General features: G+C 29.2%; 1 long non-coding RNA gene across 1 annotated transcript; it reads left to right on the top strand.

Moving 5' to 3' along the window:
- The first annotated feature begins 1,817 nt into the window (after nucleotides 1-1,817).
- Nucleotides 1,818-24,291, top strand: LOC147806671 (uncharacterized). Its single transcript, XR_015428475.1, has 10 exons — nucleotides 1,818-1,945; nucleotides 2,063-2,300; nucleotides 5,389-5,635; nucleotides 7,364-7,483; nucleotides 7,987-8,057; nucleotides 10,158-10,246; nucleotides 10,323-10,499; nucleotides 21,094-21,284; nucleotides 21,371-21,444; nucleotides 23,854-24,291. It is a non-coding gene; the product is annotated as an uncharacterized LOC147806671 (long non-coding RNA).
- The last annotated feature ends 419 nt before the right edge of the window (nucleotides 24,292-24,710 follow it).

The following is a 24,710-nucleotide window of genomic DNA, read 5'->3' as shown; positions in this document are numbered from 1 at the left end:
AGATAACATCTTCTAATATTAGAGAATAACTTCTAATATTAGAAAGTAACAAAAGAGTAGTGCTGCTTTTTGTATTTGGAGTAAGCAAGAGGAAGATTTGGATGACAAAAGAATAATTCGGCCAGATAATTTTACTTAATTTTATGTATTGCTGTAAAGCAGTAAAATATAGAACAAAAGTTTTATAACGTCATTCAATGCATTATTTACTTAGCAATACAGAAATACTAAATAAAATTATGTTAGGGAATTCTGCTACCATCCATTTTCCTCCTTCTTACTCCAAAGTATTTATTATGTTCTGTTAAATTTTTGAATATTTCTGACCTATTTCAGAAATAATGTTATATTGTAATTTTTATTGATATGGATATTTTTTTCTTTTCTGTATACAATGGGTTTCCTGACTAATTTTCTCACATTAATACATTTCAAGTCTTTTAGTTTCAAAATGTATAAATTTTTTTAGATATTTACCTATTTTATTAAAATTTTAATTTAATTTGTTAGTTTGTAAGACATGCTTTTTAAAGGTCGTAATTTAAGCTATTTGCAATTTCACAATTATCATTCATTATTTATATTCTGAAACTTTATGATAAGAAACCACACTATTTAATTACTAAGTTAAATTTACATTTGAATTGAGTTAAATGTTTTCCTTAGAAATTTTTTTAAATAGAACTGTCATTAATTTCCAAAAATATTAAAATAAAATTATATCTCGAATTATTAAATTGTTATTTTTTGTAATAATTAAGACGATGTAGAAATTTCAAAAGTATTCAAATTATTTACTTGCATAAATCTCTTGCATATTTTTTCCCTCTAATTTCACTGAAAATAAATGAAAAAAAACTTAAGTATATTTATTCTTTTAAAATCTGAAATTTTACTTAACACTGAAAGATAAAACCCTAAGGCACACGTAGAAATATTTTCAGGGACTGAAACCAGGAAAGCCTTTATGAATTTTAATTAAAAAATTTGCCAATAATTTTTTGTACTGTAAAAATGTTACATTGGTGCATCAGAAATTTTTAAAAATTCGTTCATTAAAGGTACTATGTACTAACCAACATCTAACGAAATCCAAAAAAAAAAAAAAAAGAAAGAAAGAAAAGCAGAAAATATTGTATTTTATCAAAATTAACTAAATTTGCACAAACATTTATCTACTTACAAGAATGAAACGGAAAAACATAAAATATTTTTTAACTTTCCTTTAGTATTAATGACCCGAATTTGACTACCATCAGTATTTTGTTCAAAATTATTTTTTGTTCAATCACAAAATTTGCCTCAAATCACAAAACGTTTGTTCAAAATTTATCAATTCCATTGTTTGTCTTTCGTTGATAAGATATTATGCATTACAAGCATAGTAAAAACAAACATTACATGGCAGGTATACGTCTTAAACGGGACTCTCTAAAAAAAAATCAAATTTCAAGCGAATATTCATGGGAAAATTTCCAAAATTGAAGTAATAAGCACAATGTTATAATAAGCTGATCTTAAAATAATTATTTTTATTGTAATGTCCCATAGTAAAGGATAATTTAAAAACAATGGATAGTTGGCAAAGTAAAATATCTGCACAGACTCCATGAAATAATCGACAACAACTCACTTCACTAGTTAAGTACAATTCAGAAATGTGGTCCACTTAAAAACGGAACTAATTTCAACACCCTCTTATGTCATCTCGCTTAATTTTGTATTTTTCTCTTATAGGCAGACCTTCCACTGGATCTTCGCCAGCTTATCAAAGCCCGGTAAAGAGAAAGAAAGGCGAAAGAACAACGGAGGCCTCACGGCTGAGGGAGTATTCGCAAAATATAGGTCGACCTCTCTCCATGAAACATTTTCTCGAGCCAAAAATGAGACTGCGAGATAGGAAAAAATTCAAAGTCTGTTATAAAGGAATGTGCTAGTGCTTCTGGTGAGTAAGTTTCTTTTATCCTGCTTTTGGTTTATCAAATAAATCTTTATGCAGTTACCTGTAATATAGAAGTAATTGAGTTACAGAATAAAAATGTCTGTATCTTTTGTTTTTCAGATCGGTTTTGAAAAAGTGTTCTAGTTCTACTGTTCCAGTTCTTTAATTATTGTTAAATTTTACTGAAAAAATTGTTTTGAAAGTTTTTTGATGCCCCTGTTGTGTTCATTTTGTTCAAGGTCAAACATTTCATTAATCAAAAAATTTTATGCAGTTGATTTGACTGCTTTTTGGAATCCAGGCTGCTTTTTGGATTGTTGTGATGCTCTGACGTAGGAAGATGATGAGTCATGTTATGGTGAGTTCTATTTCATTCAGTTTCTTATAGAATTCAATTATGAGTAAAGAAAAGACACATCATTTTCCCCCTCTAAGGTTAAACTCTAAATGTAAAATAAATATGTTTAATAGTTAGCGCTACCTATAATTTAAGTTATGGAATCAATATTTTCATGTAGATTATAATTTTTTTTAAATAAATATCCAATAAAAAATTCATCCGATTTCATTTCGAACTGAAATTTTACTGCTAAAACTTAAAATATTTTCTATTCTCGATGACTGTCTTAAAAATTTATTTCTTATATTTTGATATGTGTGTCTAGTGATGGGATATAAAATGGCAAAAGTTAATAATTGGGTTCTTATTTTTAGAGATTCTTTTTCATATGTGATATTTATAAAAATAAACTAAGAACCAATCACTTTATAATATGCAAAAGAACGAAATTTGTCGCTACATCAAGCGGAACTAGATTGTAAACTGTTTAATAAACAATTGTAAACTGTTAATTGCGCACTTAAAATTCTTTTAAATGAAAAAAAACTAAATGAAATATGTAATATTAATGTACTTCATTCAATATATATATATATATATATATATATATATATATATATATATATATATATATATATATATATATATATATATATATATATATATATATATATATATATATATATATATATATATATATATATATATATATATATATATATATATATATATATATATATATATATATATATATATATATAATAGTGCGTATTGCTACATACAGGCTGAAACTTATCTTTGCCATTACGGAAATATTGAAACATTACTTTAAAATTATTTGATTTCGGTCGTTACAAATTTTAAATATGCATTGGTATTGTGGTGACCCGGACGTGATATGATCACGTCCGGGTCACCAATGTGGGCCAGTTGCTATCGACAATGTCGACCTTCATCTATGAAATGGTACACCACCATAGAATCGAGTTAACATGTCTTGTATACTAGTGAATTGGAGTAGTATTTTTGTAGTTTTAGATACGCTATAGTATAATGAGATATTAGCAAATTGAAGCTGGTTATTTTTTAAGGCAGCAGTACCATAAAAACTTGACTTGTTCAGTTGCTGTTCTAAGCAAACTTGCAAAAGAACTTGCTGTTTTAAGCAAAGTTATTCTGATATAAAAAAATAATATAGTTTATTATTTTTTGCTAATATTTGCCTTTGTTATAGTAGAGCACCAGTTTTAAATTCTTTCCTTTTCATTACTAATTTAAAAGGTAGAGTGTGTTCTGGGAAACCTAGAGTAATCCATGAAGTTTCAATCTCTGAAAAAAGTTACAAATATCAATGCAAACAAATTATTGAAAGATAATTTCGTCATTGCGTAAGTCTATATTATTTTCTCCTTTATTTTTACTCTGATATTTTAAGAATTTCTTTTCAGTATTCGAAGCTTCATGTCTTACTCCAGATTAGTCTGTCTGAATTCACTTTTTCTGCCCATTAAATTTTAAATTAGTCATGGTTAATCAATGAGAATTTATGATGAAAAGTTTCTCCCATGCTATATAGCGTTCTCTTAATGCCAAATATACTTTCTTCTTAATTCGCAATATCACGAGAACTTAAAGAAATGAAAAACATTTTTTTTCCAATTATTAAATTAATTTATCCATTGATAATTCCATACAAAAGAAAATTTTTAATAAATATATATTTTCATTGTTTTATTTAAAAATTGTCAAAAGTCAACAATATGCAAATTTTTACATCATTTTAAGGGATATAATACCTAAATACGAAAATTGAATGAAATTGATTAAATAATTCCTAAGAATTACCCTAAACTATGCTAGCCTTATTCTTGAAATCAAGGTTCGACATCTTTTTTTTTGGTAATAAAATAAATTTCTTTTAAAATTATTTTTTTTGAAAATTTAAAGCTTTCAATTTGTAAGTAGTTAAATTTTAAAATTGCAATTGTAGATTAAATGTTGTTATAAATAAATCATAACAATTTTAAATTGAAACTAATACTGCATTAAAAAACTGATTTAATGTATTGTAAATGCAAATACGTAAAAATTATTAAATATAGAATTGTGTATTAACAACTGAAAAAGAGGTTAAAATAAATAAATATTTATTTTAATTTTTTTTTTTTGTATTTAATATATTTGCAATGAAATGTAGTTTTTAAGATTGTATTTTAGAGCTGGGGATAAATAGCATATTCCTTACTATCATGTTTATAGAAAAAAATAATAATCCATATTAAATAAGTATTCTTTACAGATGATGCAAGTGCAAAGATTCCACTTTCTTTTCTTACATTTTGAAAAATCCAAATGAAATATAAGATTTTTAAAAGGACATTTTAAAAGTACTGGAAGTATTAATGCAATCTTACTAATTAAAATTCATCAACACAGCAATAATAAGAATCAATTTAAAAAAAAACATTGTAGCGATTACGTCTTATTTTTTGGGAGTGATCCCTTAAATCCCTATAGGGAAGTTTTATTAAAATGTATAATTCGTAATATTTTTAAAATTTTTTAAGATGCAATTTTAATGAGAATTTTGATTTATTTTGTGGTCGAAAGCTCCTAAAAGTAATTATTTCAAAGTATGTGGTTGGTTTACAATAAACAGTCTTTTGTTAAAAATACTTAAAAGTGTTGAATTCAAGAGCTTGGTTTGTAAGCAATATTAATGAGTGGGTATATCGTAATATAAGTATAACTCACTGATGGTTCTGCGTGTAAGAAATCGTATTTTGACCTTCTTGCATAGCAAAACCTGTTTTTTTCCCCTTGTTATAAGGCATATTGTGGAGAAGCTTCCTTTGGATATTAAGATAATTTTTTTGTATGAATAATGTGTAAATCTTGTAAATGAATCCCAATGGTTTAAAATATTTCATTCCTATTGAATTAGGTTTTGTAATGTATAAAAATAAAGTTTTAACTTTTTTGAAGACTTTATTGAAATACGATGCTAATAAAATGAATAAATAAAATGCAATGAATAAATAAAATGCATGTAATTTATGCGAATATACATACATATATCTATGTATACATATATTTTTATTTTTAGAAAGGAGTTCAGAAAAAAAAATCCCGAGGAAGGAGGAGGCAACCAGACTTTGAACTTTTTAAAAAGTTTGGATACAACAAATAGTTTTCTGGAGGATTTCAATTAGAAAGAAAGTAGTTTTTTTTACAGATATTCTGGTTTGTAAGATAAACACCAGTTTCTGGGATACAGGCTGATTGTGCTATACGTGCCACTTTTCTAATGTTATATGCTCCTGGATGGAAATAATGCTGCAGAAGCCATGAAGGTACAAAATTAGTTTAAATTTTTTGTCTTGATTCACACTCTGCATTTTTTAAGTTCGTTCTGTTGATATGTTATTTTCTATAAAGTTTAATTGCTAGGCGTGTTAGTTTCGTAGAAGTTGAGTTGCAGTTAAACTTGTTAGAATTTTAAGACATTATGCTTATAGATTGAATTGAAATTCTATTGAAATTTAATTTTTGTGATAGACTCATTTAAACTCACTTTATTAACTTTTTTTTTGTTAACAAAAATTCAAATAGTTGTATGTAAGTGTGTTGTACCACAGTAAATGCGTACGTTATATCTTTTAGTGACTAGTTTGTAGAGACTGATAGATAAATCTTCTATCTAACCATGCATTGCAGTAAGATAACTTTGAATTGTAGATTTATAATGAAGGAATGTTAAAACATCTCCATGACAGAATAGTGCTTATCCACATGCGTTGGAATAAACCAAATTGTTCAGGGACGAAGTCCGATATTGTTATAAGTTGAGTTGAGGTTTATAGTTAAAGGGTTAAAAATCCTGAAAAGAAACCAGTCGCTCTTGATGAGTGCTTATGCAGGGCTAATGTAATCATTACTGAAAACTCTACTGAATTTTCAGTAGATACTGGATTTTGGCAGTTTCTTCTGGTCTACTGGTTTAAATAAAATTGTTAAAATCCTGGTTTTTGGACATTTTAGAAAATTCCCTAAAATTGAGTAAATTTCCTAAAAAAATCCCTACTGAAGTAGAATTTTTGAACAGATTATTGCTTGATTGTTTAAATATTAAAATAAGTATTACTAATACATAATGAAGTGAACCTCATTTATAGAAATCAGTTCAAAACTTTTTTTTTTTTAAATTTTCTGTATATTTTTATTTAGAACTCTTTTTAAATTAAAAAAAAATCTTTTGACTATCTTTGATATATTATATGCCTATTAATATTCAAAATTAGGAGTAAACTTAATACATAACATTTCAAGTATGTTTAATGTCAATCATAAGTGGAAAATATTTCAGTTTTTCCATTCTGATGCCTATAAAACTCCCTAAAACTCCCAATGTGTATTTAGTTCATTATGCAACAATTATCATGAAATTTATATTTCGTAAAATCTACAGGAATTTTTCCTATCCATGATGACAGTTATGTATAAGCCACAAATTTAAAATTTTCCTGCAGAGCATTTTCGGTGAAAAACACCACGATTTTCATGTTGACAATAAGATGCTTCTGCTTATTTTGCTACCATTTAGTGAAAATAACTGAGTTGTAAATTGCTTGTTTAGGAATAGTACTCAAGAAAAAAAATGAGGTTATAACTATTTTACTCTTTGTCTATACTGCCACATTAACATAGTTGCTTTTAAAAATTTAAATTTTTTTAAAAATATATGTAACAACAATCTATCTCAAAAATCGCAAATATGTAACTAAATTTTCAAACTCCCCATAAGTTGAAGAAAAAATTTGAAAATTTTGTTTGACACGGCAACGAAGCTACTTGCTTTAAGTCTTGATAAAAATTATAACTAACATTTTAAGAGTAAATAAACAGTGGTGTATTTTAGAAATTTCATTTTCAAAGTTAAAAATAAGCAAATATTACAGATTTTAAAAAAAATTTTTTTTTTTAGGAATTTTGTTTCAAAATTTGATTTTATTCTGAATGAATTATTATAACACATGATTTTGCATTATTTATTTGTTTGATCTTTATTATTTTCGGAATAGGGATTCGGATATTTTAAGAGCCTAAATATTAGGATGTAATAATGATGGAAATAAGTACTGGCACTTTTATGGAACAAGATTATACAAAGAACAACCAGCCCTGGAAAAAAAATTAAATTGGTAAGCTTAATTTCATGAATACCAGTTTTTATTTTAAATATTTCCTATTTCTCTTTTCAAAGCTTCGTTTTTAAATTTTCTTAAGTTGGTTCATAAAATTTAAAAAAGCTATTCCAGCTTTTTTAAATGATTTATTTTTTGTTGTATTGTAATTCGTGTATGCAATTTTTTTTTAAAAAAAAGGAGTCAAAAGTTTTTTTTTTTAACTCTTAATTTGGTACTTATTAAATCTTTATTTTTTTTAGAAAATATTAAGTATGCATAGACACATTTTAAACCTCAAATCATTAAAAAAAATGTTCGTTGTTTTTATGTGGGGATATTTAAAGGGTAAAATAAATGTGGTAAAAAAATAGACGATTTATGAAATTAATTAATAAAATCGATGAAATAATATATTATCAAATTTTACTGCATAAAATTTCTGGTATAGTTATTTATATATTGTTTAAAGTTTTTTTTTTAATGCAATTACTTATAGCTAAAGAATGTTTTATTTTAAGGACAGCAGAAAGTGAGGAGGTACAAAGCGAGATCGTCCTCGAAGAATCCCTTGAAAGTCTGAAGGAGAAAGGTAATTATAAATTTACTAAAATGAAAGTCAAAATTTTAGTATCATTATGAAATGAGATAAAATTACTTGTTTTTTTATTATAATTACACTGTCATGTTCCTTTTTGTAAAACACTTTATTGTTTCACTTTATTACAATATTAAAGTTTGATTTCGAAAACTCTTTATAAATTATTTTTATTGATTTTCTGAATTTTGTAAAAACAAGTACCTTTTGTTAAATTTTAATAAAAATCAAAAAAAACTATCTGTTAGTCATTTGTGTGTGTTCATAAAGCCTACATATTAAGCATAACTGAATAAACTCAGTTGAAGTATTAGTTGATTTCTTTCCTCCATGCTTCCAAATAAAATTACACCCATAGTGTAAAATGATTTTTTTTTTATCATATTAATCGGCATTGCTTTTTTAATGAAAGAATATTATTGATATGCCAGTCATTAGATTCTTTTCCAAATGTTGAAAAAAAGGTGCAATTAAAAGTATGATTATAATATAATTGATTTCAGTACTTTTATTGTTATTTATTGAGCAATTTTCTTCATAATTTATTTTCTAACCGAAGCTGCTCACATTTCGAAATTTTTTCAACTAATTTTAAGTGAAGTCCCTAATAAATTGTTAGATTTTCCTAATTTTTCCTTTTTCTGGTTTATTCAAGTTTACTAACTAGTTCAATGAACTTTTAAAAAAATCCCTAAAACTAGTGATCAATTTGAAGCTATATGCATTTTTAGAATATTTTGAATTTTTATTGTTTTAAGATATTTTTTATTTTAAAGTCAGAACTCTTAAATTCAATATCTATCACTATTTAAAAGTAAGATAATATTCAAGATTAAAATTCAAGTCTATTATTTATATCAATTATGAATAGATAATATTGTAGTCATTTTAACTTTATTAATAAGTGCAATAGTTTTTCACTTTATTGACTGTGAAAGTTCTTAAAATTATTCACTGTGCGTAGAATCTACTAGTATGTTATGAAACAGATCTTGTGATGTTGATTTTAATGGTTTATTTGCAAAATGATTAAAATATGTCACCTGCATATTTTTTTAATAAATCATTTCAATTAATATTGGATATATTTTAAATGAAATATATTGGATACATTTTAAATGAAATTGGATATATTTAAAATATTTTTAATTTCAACTCATACACACTGTTTTAATATTTTTATAATATTTTCCTTTGTAGTCTTAATAAACTATCAGAGTCCTCCGTGGTAGAATCGTTGCGACATTGTTGCAGAACGTTCTTGAAAAAAGATTTTTCCTTCGGGAAGTAAAAAAAAAATTAGGTTGTCTTTTCTGTAGAAATTTTTATTCTATTTTTTTATGCAGTTATTACTATTGATTTCCTCACAGCTTTTAAAACCCGATAATTGTAATACGATACTATTAATTACAACTGAATCTCGAAACGAAAACAAGCATTTAGTTACCCCTTTTTGAAGAGTCTGCTTAATTCGCTTGTTTTTTGTAATTTTTTTTTCGTCATTTAATGCTTCGGATTTCAAGATTTTTTTTTAATGTTATAATATTTTGCAAAAGGCGAAAAAGGAAACAATAATTGTGTTTTCCCCCCTACTATATATGAGAATATTGCCCATATTATTAGAATAAAAAATATTACATATTCAATTTAAAATAATTACTTTATTTGATCGCAAAAGTTTTTTTTTCTTTTTGAACTTGACTCTTCTGTTACTTTAAATTAGTAACATGTATATTTGTTATTGTTAAAATTATCTTTCAGAACGACATTAGTATTAAAGAGGTATGTCGCAGAAAACACGAAAAATTCTGCCACAGGGGGACGCAGTACTGTTGATTGATGGTACGCTGTAATTTTTCTGAAAAGATTAATTTTTGACTTCAAAAAGTATTCGATATAACAAAGGTTTCCGAAATATGAAAAGTATATTGTATTTTATGATTAAGAATAAGACAGAATTAAAATGTACGATCCTTTTCAAAAAATTGATATTTTTTTTGTTTCTTAATTGTTTGCAGCTACCCTGAATTTTCAACGTATAATTAAAAATTAATATCCTTGTTCTTTATTTGTCAATTTAAATACTCTTTGCAGAGCCAAATTTTGGTGCATTTTATGAAATTGAAGTTTACACTTATTATTTCTTCCGAGAAGAATCTGTGGAATACATAAACTGTGGAAAAGTGAGGCACATCTTTGTTTTTTATTTTTTTATTTTTTCCACTTTTTCACTTTCTGATTGCAATTTCATAATTACAGACAATTTATTCACGAGTTGACAGGATTTGTCAGAATGACCCAGGAGAAGTTTTTTTTTCGAAACGAAAATTTACCACTTTTGTGAAATGCCGGTTGACCTGTTTTCCAAGAAATTATCCCCTTTACTTTAACGAACTTCAAAGAGAAAAGGAAGAAGTATTAATTTACCACACTTGAGTAAGTATTTGCTGTACCATTATTCTTCATTGCATATAAAGAGTCAATATTAAATCATTTAGACACCCTAAAAGTGGCTCTATTTTGTAAACCTATAAAAGGTCCTACTAAATAAAAATAAATATTTGACCAGAATATAAAATCATTCTACAACCTATTATTACGAAACTTAAACACCTCAGTCTCGGCCTGATATCGAAAGCCCTTCTAAGACCATTGTCTAAAAATATATGGACCATTATAAACTTGCAATCAAGGACCGTATTTAAATCTATTGAACCTGGAAAGATTTTAATAATATACATTTCTGTATCTAGTTTCCTAATGAGGGATTTACAATACAAACAAATCTACCATTTATAGATCTTTCCTCCTTTGCTCATTTTTGTTTTCTGTTTTTCAAAATAGTTCAAGTACAATATAAGCCTTCACGTTTTGAAAAAAATAATTTTCTTTGTCTATTAAACTTCTGATAGTTCATATAACATTTTGGTAAAATTGTACAGGATTGAAATAAATTTTTTGCTTAGGATTATTTATCATGAAATAAGAAAACCACTGCGTAAATGCTTTGTCTTAAAATCTGAGCTGATCCAAATAATTTGAAAATTAATTACTTAATAGAAGATTTAGGCACACATTGCTTAAAAAGGGAAAATTGCTTCTGCTTTTTGGGGTAATACGGTATCCAGCTTTTTGGGTTAATACGGTGTGATTGGGCTAGAAAATTAAGCGACGTAAAGGGCCTTGAAAATTTATTTCTTATTCTTGATATTGCAGGATGTTAGATTGCAAAAGCGACACTATCAGCTACATTTTAGAGTTGGCTTAGAAGATGCACAATCCACTTAAACACTCAGTCCTTACCCAGGAAATGATAACTACAAACATTTTCACCTTGGTGGCTTAGACGATAGAACGTTCGCCTACCAATGAGGTGAACCGGGTTCGAATCCCAGCAACGGGTGTTCGATACGAATTCCGCACCCAGGTTGTACCGAGTGCGAGCTAGCATTAAATGTCCTCAGTGATAGAGGCATGTTGAATTCTATGCCAACTGAAACCAGTAGGGAATCTTTAAGCAATGTCCTTGTATTTGGTATCATTTTAAAGGAAATTTGCTGTAATTTATGAATTAAAAAGTTATTTCTTAGAGCTATGCATTTTTATAGTAAAATGCATCATAAATAGAGAGCATTCATGCTTTTGACTCATTCTACGAAAAAAAACTGTCTATTTTAAACAAAAATAAGTTATTAAAAATATTGCGATTTTACATGTAGTTTGATTTATATTGCATAATAAATTGTTCTTGAGTCTAATTATGCAGTAATTACCGTCAAAAAAAATTTTTTTTCTAATTTTTTAAATCAGAAATTATTTTAAATATATACTGTCCTCTTTGTTGCAATTATTCTTTAAAGTTTATTTTATTCATTACACAAAATTTTTTTTAGCATAATATTTGGTTTTTACAATTAAGTCTCTTAGTACAATCATGTTATGTTATATTTTTGAAGAAAAAAAAATTAAATTTTTTTAAGTTTCTCATATAACAGAGTGGACAAAACTAAATGTCCCCTCAGTTACACAAAATTGATAGGTTGACCATTAAAAAGGAACTCCAGGAATGTAAACAAGTGCTAATGCATCTCGGTTCAACTAGTTGAAACCAGTTCCTCCACTGTTAGAGTACACCTTTTTATAACAAAGTTGTGCCATTTTCATTTAAAAGTGTCTTTAGTTTGTAGTCAAAAGTTTTTTTAAGCGAGTAGTCAATATGGGGAAAACAGCATCTGAAAGAATGAGAGAATATAGAACTAGAATGTTCTATATTCTCTCAGATAAATAAAGATATTTGTAAGGAAGAAGATAAAGAATATTAAACAAAAATTTATGATAACAAAAATATTTTGAAAAAAAAAATCTTAACCGAGATATAGATAAATTGAAAAAAAGAAGACAAAGAAAAAAATAAAAAGGTACTGATACAAGTAGTAGAAATTCAGTAAGGAAATTCTCTTTATAATATTACTTAAGCATAGGGGAAAGCTATTAAAAAAGCAAACAGTGCATTACCTGTATCTCCAAGAAAATGCTGCACTGTTCTTTGCATACACTGAAACCTTACTACCAAAACAAAAGAAATAGCCTAGTAACAAAGTTTCAGGTAAAACAAAAAAAAATTTTTAATCAATTTTTACTCATCTGATTAACTTTCTTGCCAGACTTCCGGTAGTGCATGGCTGTCAAAGAAAATTGAGAGAAAGCCCACAATGCGCACCATGATGAAAGCATATCAAGTATCAAAGCAGATACATCGAAACATAAAAATTAGCAAACCTAAGTTTTACTGTACTACGACCTATCCATATTTTATGCGTAGGTAAAACACTATATAAAATGTGTTTGTACTATCCACGAAAATGTGAATATTTTCTATTAAAATCAAATTGCTAATTTCTCCCAATACTTGATCCAGGAGTTCCCTTGTCTTCTGGACTAGGTTCAAAATTACAAGTCTACGGAGTTGAACATTGGTAGTCGTAAACCCAGAATTGGATCGGCTGTTCAACAGCAGTTATAAAATAAAACATTTAGCTTGTTCAAAATGACAAGTTCTGATAGTAGAAAATCGAATTACCAAGAAGCATTAGATGCTTTGGTCACATTATAGAAGTAGCTCTAGAATTATATTGATAGCTATCCTCCCACGAGATTTGAAAACCAAGTATTATTTTAGAGAAAAGCGTTTATTATTTTACCTTTTAGGTTTTTTTATCGGCTATAAAATATCCGGTTTATAGGTCAATTTCAAATAGTGTTTACATTGGTTGAGTAACGGCTAAAAAATATCGGGTCAATCGTCCAATTTTAAGTAGGGTTTATATTGCCTAAGTAACTGCTATAAAACACTTCTATATCGAACCGACATGCAACAAATTTAATGTACTAACATAGTAATAGTGACTTAACAAATCTGTGTAGGGCCGATATTGGCGAAATAAGGGCAATAAAATATCGAACAAATTGGACAATTCTACATAGCGTAAACTTTGGCTGAAAAGTGACTATAAAATATCGGGTGAATTGAACAATTCTATATATAGCCTATATTGGTTGAGTAATGGCTATAAAATATCTGGTCAATTTCACAAATGGGGTCTATTTTGGCTGAATAACTGCTAAAAAAATTGGATGAATCGAACTATTCTATATAGGACGCCGCGTTGACTGGCTTTAAGATATCAGGTGAATCATCCATATTGGCTGAATAATGGCTATAAAATAACGGTTGAGTCAAAATCTTCCACATCGAATCGAATAACGGCTTTAAAATACTGGATGCACAAATCTGAATAGAGCCGATATTGGGTAAATAAGGGAAATAAAATATCTGGTGAATTAGACAATTTATATAGGGTAAACATCGGCTGAATAGTGGCTATAAAATGTCGGATGAATCGAGCATTTCTATATCGGTCAAATATTGGCAAAATAATGGCCCTTTAAAACATTGTTGAGCCAAGATTGGTAAATATTGGCCGAATGAGTTCCCAAGATATTTTGCTGCTAGGGCTATGTTTAACATTAATGTGTACGATATAATCTTTTAAATTTTTAGAATTAATAAATTAATAAATAGACATATTTAAAGCCATTACCAGTTACTTTATGTAGGAAAAAAAATGAATGAATGTATTGATTTCTTACTCCTTTGTTTTCCAGAAAAATACTTTTATCTCATTTATTATTGTGAAAATTTTATGTCTTTATCATAGTTCTTACAAACTACACTGGTTATCATAAATTAAGGAAAAATCACAAAAATAGCGATAACTCTTTCAAAAGTAAGCCAAACCGTGCAAAATTTGCATATGTTGTCCACTAAGAGTAGCTGAGTAAAATTGCAATATGCAAATTAGTGGCGCTGCACTCGGCTTACGTCATCTGCCTGGAGCATAAAAGTCCAAGTTTGAGAGAAAGCACACAAATTTTACTGTGATTGCGACATTGAAAATCTGAGATAGCCAATTCGTAATAATGACCTCTAGGCATCATTTGCCTGAAGAACTACGATGGAGAGCCATCGGGAGACTAGAGGCAGGGCAGAGTCAATCAGAAGTGGCCAGATGGCTAAATGTGAGTCCATCTGTGGTTCATAGACTTTGGAGGCAATTTCAAACCACAGATTCGGCATCTAGGAGGTTCAGTCAAGGACGGCCAACTGTTACGACCAGTGCCGATGACCGATATTTGACATTAAGTGCACGCAGGAATAGAACCGCTACTCCGACACATCTTAGATCCTCTCTTGCTGCAGCCACCGGAAGGTTGGTGTCAACGTCAACTGTGCGCAGAAGGCTCCACGAAGGTGGTCTGTATGCGAGACGACCAGCCATTTGCGTGCCGCTCACATCACGCCATAGGAGAGACCGTTTGCAGTGGGCCCGACAACATGTCCACTGGACGTCAGATCAATGGAGGCCTGTTCTCTTTACGGATGAGTCCAGGTTTAGTCTAGAAAGTGACAGTAGACGTTATTTGATATGGAGAGAACCTGGGACCCGTTATCATCCATCAAACATCCGTGAAAGAGATGCATACGGAAGAGGCAGTGTCTGTGTTTGGGGAGGCATATCCTTAGGAGGGCGCACATACCTCCATGTCTTTCCAAGGGGAACCGTGAATGCTCAGGTTTATCGAGACAACATCCTTGATGCTTATGTGCGCCCATATGCCGGGGCAATTGGTGATTGCTTCCTGTTACAGGACGATAATGCAAGACCACACAGAGCTCGCATTGTTGATGATTATCTTCAACAGGAAACAATTACTCGCATGGAGTGGCCAGCTCGATCCCCGGACTTGAATCCTATCGAGCACGTTTGGGATGCTCTAGGGAGGCGTGTATCTGCCATCAATCCGCCCCCTCAGACCCTTGCAACTGCTTTACAAGAGCAATGGCTCTCACTTCCTATTGAACTGATAGACCGCATAATTGAAAGCATCACACATCGCTGTTTGTGCTGTATTGCTTCTAGAGGCAATCATATTCCATATTAAAGGTACTTTTTCTATTGCAAACCGATACTTCCAATTTGTTTATTTTATACATGTGCTAATTTCTATACTACTATTAATGTCTGATAATTTCTTTTTATGTTGTTTAATACCTTACTATGTGTTGTATATTGTGGGTAAGTTTCATAAAATTCCATGTGTAATTTCTTGAGTTATCGCGATTTTTGTGAATTTTCCTTAATTTATGATAACCAGTGTATTTGACGTAATCAAAATTTCATGTGTTATATAAATTTGTATTATAATAATAAATTTTACATAGCATCTATAAAAATTAATGGTTTTTCACTTTAGTTCTTGAAAAATAGTTCAAAAAAGTAACTAAGTGAACTTAAATTGCTCTACATACTCTTGAAGTGTCATATTGTAAGATAATTTATAAATCCCAATTAAAACAATTGATCCAACTTTGAAGTTATAAATGTTTAAAGTTGTCAATTTGAAAGTTATAAATGTTGTCTAAGTTATAATAAATTTTTAAAATGAATTTTATCACAAATAAATTTAAGCCTGAACCATTGTTTCAACTCTTTATTTCATAAATATAATGTTCTGGTGCTAAAGTATATTGATAATTATTTTTGTTTAAGTCAATCTTTTTATCTGTTTAAAAATATTTTTTTATTGATGTTTAATCTCCTAACTTAAAAAATACATATAATATATATATATATATATATATATATATATATATATATATATATAGGAATAATATTTATGGAACTTTAATTTGTGTGTACAATTTATCAAATTGAAAATTCCTTCTCTCGGTGTTTTTAAATACCCTTAATATAGGAATCTCAAGCATAAGCACTGAAGCACCACCAAGAAATTATAAAATGGTTTTAATACTTTAAAAAAAATGTTTCCTTCTTACGTGTGCAAAATAATTCACTCCAAGTTTCCTCCTGAACTTTTCCAAAAATAGAATTTTCTTTTCTGTTCAATTTTCTAAATATTTGTTTTATAAGTAGTTGCTTACTGTTTTTTATTTTACTATATTTGCTTATATTTTACTATCAAAAAGCTAAAAGATGAATTTTGTAATACAGTGGGTGATCGGTTAACGAACATAATCCGTTCCAAGACTATGTTCGCTATCCGAATTGTTCGTTAACCGATCAGCGATTCACCACAGACTTCTATGTGAAATCGATTAATTCGTTCAGGAGAACCTAAAAATTACATTTTAAAAAATGTGTGATTTCTTAGTAAGTTTTTTAGAAATAAAACATACATATAAACTTGCATATTAATCAGTCCTTTTCAATTTTTGCTTATGGGGCATTGAAGAACATGTCCAATGTCGATTGCTTTTCTCTCTTTTTCAGGATTTTCCGGAAGTAATTAATAGCATTGTCGTTGTAAAGATCCCCAACCCTACTGACATCAGATTGGTTTGGGTGCCATTCTAAGACCATTACTCTGACATCCTCCCACTATTTCAAAAGATCTTCAATGGCAGATGTCGGCATTGGTCCTCTTTCATCTTCCTCTTGTTCAGATGGAGACACATTTCGCTGTTTCTTGGTGTTCTTCATTCAAAATTTCTTAGAGTTTTTCTGTCGTCAGTTCATCTTCATGTCCCATTATGAGCTCTTCTATATCATCCTCGTTCACCTCCACTTCCAGATCACTAGCAGTTGTCAAAATTTCATCCATAATTTCAGGGGCGTCTCCCTGATCACCTCCGTTTCCTTGAACGAAGGATGGACACAGCTTCCGCCAAGCAGAAATCAACTGTCGCTGTGTAACTTCTGACCACGCCTTTTGAATGATACGAATAGCTTCAAGAATGTCAAATTTTTCTTTCCAAAACTTTTTTAAAGTCATTGTTGAGGAGAATTAGCTTGCTTCAAAACACCAATGAAACAGCGCACGAGTGTACAATTTCTTGAAAGCCGCAATAACCTCCTGATCCATCGGCTGAAGAAGTCGTATTCGGAGGTAAAAACTGAACTGTCAGCCAGGGAAAGTCTGTCAACAAATTATTTTCAAGATCCTTTGGGTGTCCTGGTGCATTGTCCAATAGTAGCAGTGCTTTCAACGGCAAGTCATCGGCATCAAGGTAGTCCTTGATGCTCAGGGTACAAACTTTAAATAGCCATTCTTTGAAAAGATACTGCATGGCCCATGCCCTCTGATTCGATCTCCACATTACTGGCAATTTGCTCTTAATTATGAAATTTGACCCACCACGCATTAATGCATGTTTAATTCCAGACCTTCTTTTAAACTTTGTAAACCAGCCAGTGGTAGCCTTGAATTCTAACTCCTCGGATGACGAACCTGGAGTTTGTTCTTTCAATTTCTCAAAAAATTTTCTAGCCTTTTCTTGAGTGATAGGCATACTAGTTACATCTCGTTTCATTTTCCGTTCATTTATCCAAACTAAAAGCAACCTCTCCATTTTATCATGGATAGCATTTCTTAGTTTCGCAGATGTGATTTTTGTTACTCCTTCAGCTCCTCATAATAATAATTTTTGAATGACTTTTAAATTCATTGTTAATTCAAGTTTCATTAAGTAATTATTAATACTAAGCATGCTTTAACCATTTCTCCTTTCAGTGATCTTATTTTGGATGCAAAATAATAACAAATGTTTAATATTAATTTTTCTTCAGGGCGAAACGTGTTCGTTAGAATTCGTTTTGTTCATTATCCGAATATGTGTTCGTTGTCCGAACTCAAAAAATCTTCTTTGAAAGTGTTCGTTATCCGAATATGTGTTCGTTATCCGAACACAAAAAACTTTCGTGAAAGTGTTCGTTAACCGATTTGTTCGTTAACCGATCTGTTCGTTAACCGATCACCCACTGTAGTTTAAAAAGTTAATTGCCACGATGATTCCGTAGTTGATTCTTTTAAATAATTTCTAAATTAATCATTTTAAATTGGATTTGTTTAATTATTTCGACTTTTCTCATTTGGTATAAGCACTTAATTTTAGGTTCAATCAGGTTTATTTGATTTCTGCCTATATTAAGTTTTTATTTGAATAGCAGTTCCGGTCCATTTTTGTTCAATATGAGATTTTAATCCTGTACCTCTAATAAAGTAATGCTGCAAGAAACAACACAAACATTTTTTTTAATATGACTTAATAATAAATAGATTAAAAATTTTTTGTGTGGTTTAGTGCAGAGTCTAGACTTGCCATAAACTGAAGAACCTAGAACTGGCCATACACTGAAATCTATGGGATTGAGATCCGGCAGTTAGTGTGGCCATTCAATCATGTCCAGAAAATGTACCACTCTTTTTGGCCTTCTGAGCTAGTGTGGAGCGTTGTTGAAGCATCCAGTTTACAACACTGAATGCCTACAAGAGAACTTTTCGAATGTCTGGCATATACACCTTTTGATTTATTTTAACACCTTCATCGACAAAAATCCGAGGTGTTATGCCGCTTTCGGAAATTCCGCCCCAGGTCATGACTAACTTTGTATCTTGGTGAGGATGATCAATTTCCATCATTGATCGTAGGGTAAACAGACTCTGGGATTTAAAAATTCGTTTAATGATTAAAGTGCGTCTCTCCCAGCATTGATTTGCGACCCATATCTGAAAAGTTAAATAACTGTTCATGCATCTGCATCACGGCCACCATTCTTATTATTGTTTGTTTATTTTTAATGAAATTACGTAAAAAAATTTTTGCTTTTTTTTTTATCTCCGTCGTATACTGTAAATGAATGACTTTCTTTTCTATTTTGTTTTGCATCTGAAATAGGCTATAATTTACTGATCTTAAAATAGCAATGACTTACGTGAATATGGAAGTGACGCTAACTCCATATTTTAATGTGTGGGATCAGACCACAATTCAGATAAGCCTTTATTTAGTTAATTTGAATAACTATTGTATTGTATCATTAGTTTATTTCGTTTATGCTAACATTTTGTAAACATTTTATGTACTTTAATTTTTTTTTTTTTGAAAATTGGACCATTCTTCTTAAACTACACTTTGATTTTGTTCTACTTTTTCCTGAATTGAGGAAGGCAGTTTCTAGATTCACATCGTTTCTTTCTTTATACTGTTTCTAAATTTCACAGAAATGTGCTTTCAATGTGACTACACAAGTATTTAAATTTTTCAAGTTTTTTATGAAATGTAATTCTAGAAAATGATAATTCTTGAAAAATTCCTTGTAAACTGCAAAATTTTTCAAGTTTTTTATGAAATGTAATTCTAGAAAATGATAATTCTTGAAAAAATTACTTTTTCACTAAAATTTTACTTATATTAAATAGATACTAAATACATTTTACTAAATATTAAACAGATAATGGATTGTTTATTGGATTTAAATATAATTACAGATTTCAAAAATTTAAAAGGTTTTAAGGAAGCGCTTATTATTCGTACGGAGACATCATCTATGTCTGTTACTGTTCAAAGATATTTGAATATGACCATATGTATGATAGCTACGTAAAATGTTTTGTATTTCACATATCATAATAAATAAATACTGTAATTTTTCCCTTGTTTGTTCCACATTTTGAACTTATATATCTATATATAATACACACATGCATAACATGATGTTCATGAGACAGAGGAGTACTAAGAAAATGCACAAGTTTCTTTGATGAAAGGTTATGGTTACAAATTGAGTTCAATGATTCCCTCTAGTGGTGGTTTCTGATTTTTTCACGTATTCTAACGCATTTTGGAGAAGATTTTATTTTTATGTTTAATGTTGTTGTTGACGTATGCCATTTAGACAGATGGGGTGCGGTTGTTCTTGTTTTCTAGTGGTGCCATCTATGGCCAAGAATTCGACTTCTGCTACACCCATACGTCACACCCGTTTATGGGTCGGAGCCATTCATACATCCATTCATTCATCCACAGATCGTAATTTTGACCTAAATCAGATAACGATCAATCTCCAATTCAGTTTCCCCAGATGTATTGATTTGTTATGGGAACATGGAGGACTTTGAGGTTCGACAGATTTAACGAGCATCAGTCACCATTTACTTACGGCACGGGGAGTCTTCGGCCGACAGGGATCAGACCCACTACTTCTTGGACATGGGCCCAGTGCCCTACCAACCAGGCTATTATGTTTAATGTGGTATAATTATTTGTAAGACTTGTAGAGGGTCAGGAGAAAGAGCGTGCGACTTCCAATGAGGTAATTCGGGTTCGAATCCCAGCGATGGCTGATTGGTTTCAATTCCACTCCCGGCTTGCGCTGACCGCAGTACTGACTTAAAATATCCTCATTGGTAGACGTCCCCTTGCTGTCCATTTCCGTAGCTATTCTCTCAATGTAATGCAAATGCGTTCCTTCGAAAAGTCCTCCTCGAAGACGAAATTTCTCTACATTGGTTTCGAAATAACGAGGATATATATATATATATATATATATATATATATATATATATATATATATATATATATATATATATATATATATATATATATATATATATAATATGAAATTCATAAATACATAATGATTTAATAGATAATTATCTTTTATTTTAGGTTCAATCATATTGTGATAGACACGGTGCCTGCAAAATAATTAGTCAGTGTTCCCGTAGCATCAGTGGGAGGAATTATTTGGAGATATGTGGTTACACCTTACACTAAAGAGACCTGCTTAACTGAGAAAATTAAAGTATTTCCATAAGGCAGTAATAATAATATTAAAGTTTTGAAACATCTTAGATACTGTAAGCAATCAAGTAAAAACATCATATTTTTGAATTATTGCAATCTTAAGTTTTTATACTATATTAAAATTTAATATTTATTTTAGAGTTTGTATATTGGAACTGAAGAAACTGTTTCAAGGAAAATTACACATAGTTGTGAAAAATTACGTTGTGAAAGGTAAATTTTTTTTAAATCTAATTATTGTTATGTATAATAGTCATTTAGTGTACTAATGTGATGTTCAGTGTATTTGATGTTGTGATTTTTTTTGTGTCAGTTAACAACCACCCATTTACATAGTTAATGTATGTTCTGTTTTTCCAAAAAAAAAAAAGAAAATTACAGAGAATGTCTGTTATGGATCCTTATTGTGGCGGGAATAAATACAAACTAGCATGTACTTGTAACCCTAGACGGAATCCTCTTGTCAATTAATGGCATCAAGAAAGAACTGCTTGCCCAAATAAAAGCATGCCAGGCTTGCATTTTCTAACCTAATATTCCATGTGCGGAATTTTGACATATATTTATGATTAATTTTCCTAAAAACACGTAATTGAGAAAAGCTTCTGTACAAATTCAACCTGAAATGATAAATAAGTTGGTTAAAGTGAATAATTTCTGAGAATTTATCATATTAACTAGTTATTATTAAAAACTCATTATTAATAGCTGTTGTCTATTTATTGCCGAAGTTTATCCGTAATCATAATTAATGACTTGTTAATGCCATAGTATCACAATATAGAATTTTAACTATTTATAATTAATTATAAACCAGATTTAATACTTAAATTGTCGCAATAAATTTTTTTGTTTGTGTTTTAAATTCTTCATTTTCGTATCTTAAGTATGTATGCAACACACATAATTAGGCAAAATATTTTATTATTGAAATCATTTTATTAATATCGATTCTTAGAAGTATTTGCTACTTTTTCAAGTAAATTAAAATTTTACTCTTTTCTTCCAGAATGATAAAACCTTATAAAAATAATTTGATTTTTAATTTTTTTTTAAAAAAAAGCTATCCTTTATTTAAATTTAATCCATAAAATATAGATTTAGTTGAACTTCAAAAAATGAAATGTTCTTCATTCATTAAAATGTATTTCATTTATTTTAGTCACGGGATAAGGATTTTAAGTATTAATGAACCTAATATATTCCTTAAAAATTATATTTCACCAATAGTAGCTTTGAAAATATATTTAGTTCCATAATATGTATTTTAGTGATTGACAAAATATTTAAAAAAATGCTCCAAAATATTAGCTTAATCGATAAAAATCCATTTAATTCTCCTTAGATTTTACTACCATTAAATTATTTTAACTCCAGAGCATCTTTAAGTTACTGAAATGCCAAACTCACCTTGTCATGAAAAGACCTGCATCAGTTTATAAGAATTAGGTGAAATCTTTAAAAAATAAATGTAGAATTAATAAAAATCAACATATTTAATTAAACTAAGAAAATGATAGTTAAAAACATAAATTCTGATTACGTATTAAGACTTAAACTCGGAAGCTTCTCAGATTGCTTCTTAAGCATGAGGTGAGCATATAACAACAATAGTAGCTGTGCCGACCGGACAGCGTAGGGATCAAGGCTTTGCATCGGAAAGGTTCTGGGTTTGAATTCTGGGCAAGGCATGGATGCTTTTTCCTTCTCTGTGCTATATGTCATTACCATGGGAGCAATGTTGGCGCACCTAATACGGCGAGTGTCTAACAAATCTGCCTTGTAAATGCCTAATGATTGCATGCGTCATTATTTTTTGACATAAGTCTAAGGTTTTTAAAAGTTTATGTTTGAATAATATTGGAAAGAGTAATCAATTTATGTGATTTTTGAACACTATTATTTAATGAAACATCAGATATGATAATCTCAATCTAAATAAACTACTTTTTTAGCTCGAAATAGATTCGAAAAATAAGGTTCAAATGCTTTGTAAATTCTTAAATCTCTTCTTTTTAAAAATTATTAAGAAAAAGATTTAAAAGAATCTGTTTAAAACAACGAACGAAACGTTTTTCTCGTGAAACTGATTACTATTAAGAGATTAATATTAGACTTGAAGTAATGGAAACCTTGTTGTGTTTCACTCTATGGCTCGTAATCATGATCGTAATCATCATCATCGTAACCAAATTACAAAAATGTATTACTTTTTATGAAGGTTCCCTGTAAGTTTGGTTTTTGTTAAAACTAGAATGGTAGTATTTAAAAACTATAAATAGTAATATATAGGAAGTTTTTATAGAAAAAAAATAAAATCTATACAAATAATTAAAAAGTTTGAAACTGGCCGCTGGCTGAGAATTAAAAAGAAGTGTTTCACATTTTTTTAGTCATTTTATGGTCCTGTGGATTGGGTCCAGATAGAATAATAAACAGTTATGAAAAAATTGTAGTTTTGTGCTGAGGAAAAAATCCTTGTATTCTTTTATTATTTAATTTGAGAGCTCTCATATTCTCAAGAAATGTTTAAATAAACTTAATGAATATAATTTTTTAATTACTTTAAAATTTATTTCTCGGACTTCTTTTATTATAACTAAAAATATTTTCTTTTTTCAGTGTTTTCCATTATTTGTGATGCAGTCTGAACAAGTTTGTTACTTTTTGTCCATTTCTTTTGTAATTATTCGATATCAATTATCTGTTCTTGAATTTTTAAAAAAATATTAATCTAGTAGGCAGTTAACTTAATTGTGAAAGAGTTTGTTAATAACTATCTTTTAAATGGCTACATACTAATCTAATGTTACTAGACCAAAATTAATAAGTTCATGCGCACATTTTAATTCAAATTTTAGCATATAATTTGCTGGCAAATTTATCTCAATTTGTTGAGAGGAGTTAAAGGGAAAACAATTTAGAGAGAAATGAAATATTAAAGAAGGTACCGTGATTTTTTTCAACAAATGATATTTGAATTAGAAAGGGCATCTGGCACAAGAACTGAATTATAAGAATCGCCTGCTTTAAAAAAAAAAAAAAAAAAAAAAAAAAAAACGCTAGTAGGCAACGAATTTTCTAAAACAGGAAAACTCAGCCTGCATAGATTTGTCTAGATCTGTTTATCTGTGGAACTTATTTCGATCATCTTAAAAGAAATCTCTCTCTATATATTTTTTAGGACCTTGGTTGAACTAATTTTGAGCTAAGATCATCTTCAAAAACTATAACCTGTTCGAAGTCTAGACTATTATCTTTTACAATTTTTGAATCCATGAACTACAAAAGTTTACAAACTTGCGCGGAGGAAAAATTTCAAGATCTATGAAACTGTAGGAATTTGAGACTGAATTTTGTGTTCAAGTAATAGGTTCTAGATGTTCCTGCTGTAATTTGGCTTGTCTGATCCATGTTGATCAACATATGAATGCAAAACCATTCCATCCTATTGTTACTAAACTGTTTCTTCCTACTTT

Source organism: Parasteatoda tepidariorum, chromosome 8, assembly GCF_982258835.1.
Source record: "Parasteatoda tepidariorum strain Cologne lab strain chromosome 8, Ptep-v5.0, whole genome shotgun sequence".
Lineage (NCBI taxonomy): Eukaryota > Metazoa > Arthropoda > Arachnida > Araneae > Theridiidae > Parasteatoda > Parasteatoda tepidariorum.
The sequence above is the reverse complement of the archived record's forward strand: the minus strand, read 5'-3'. Positions and strand labels throughout refer to the sequence as shown.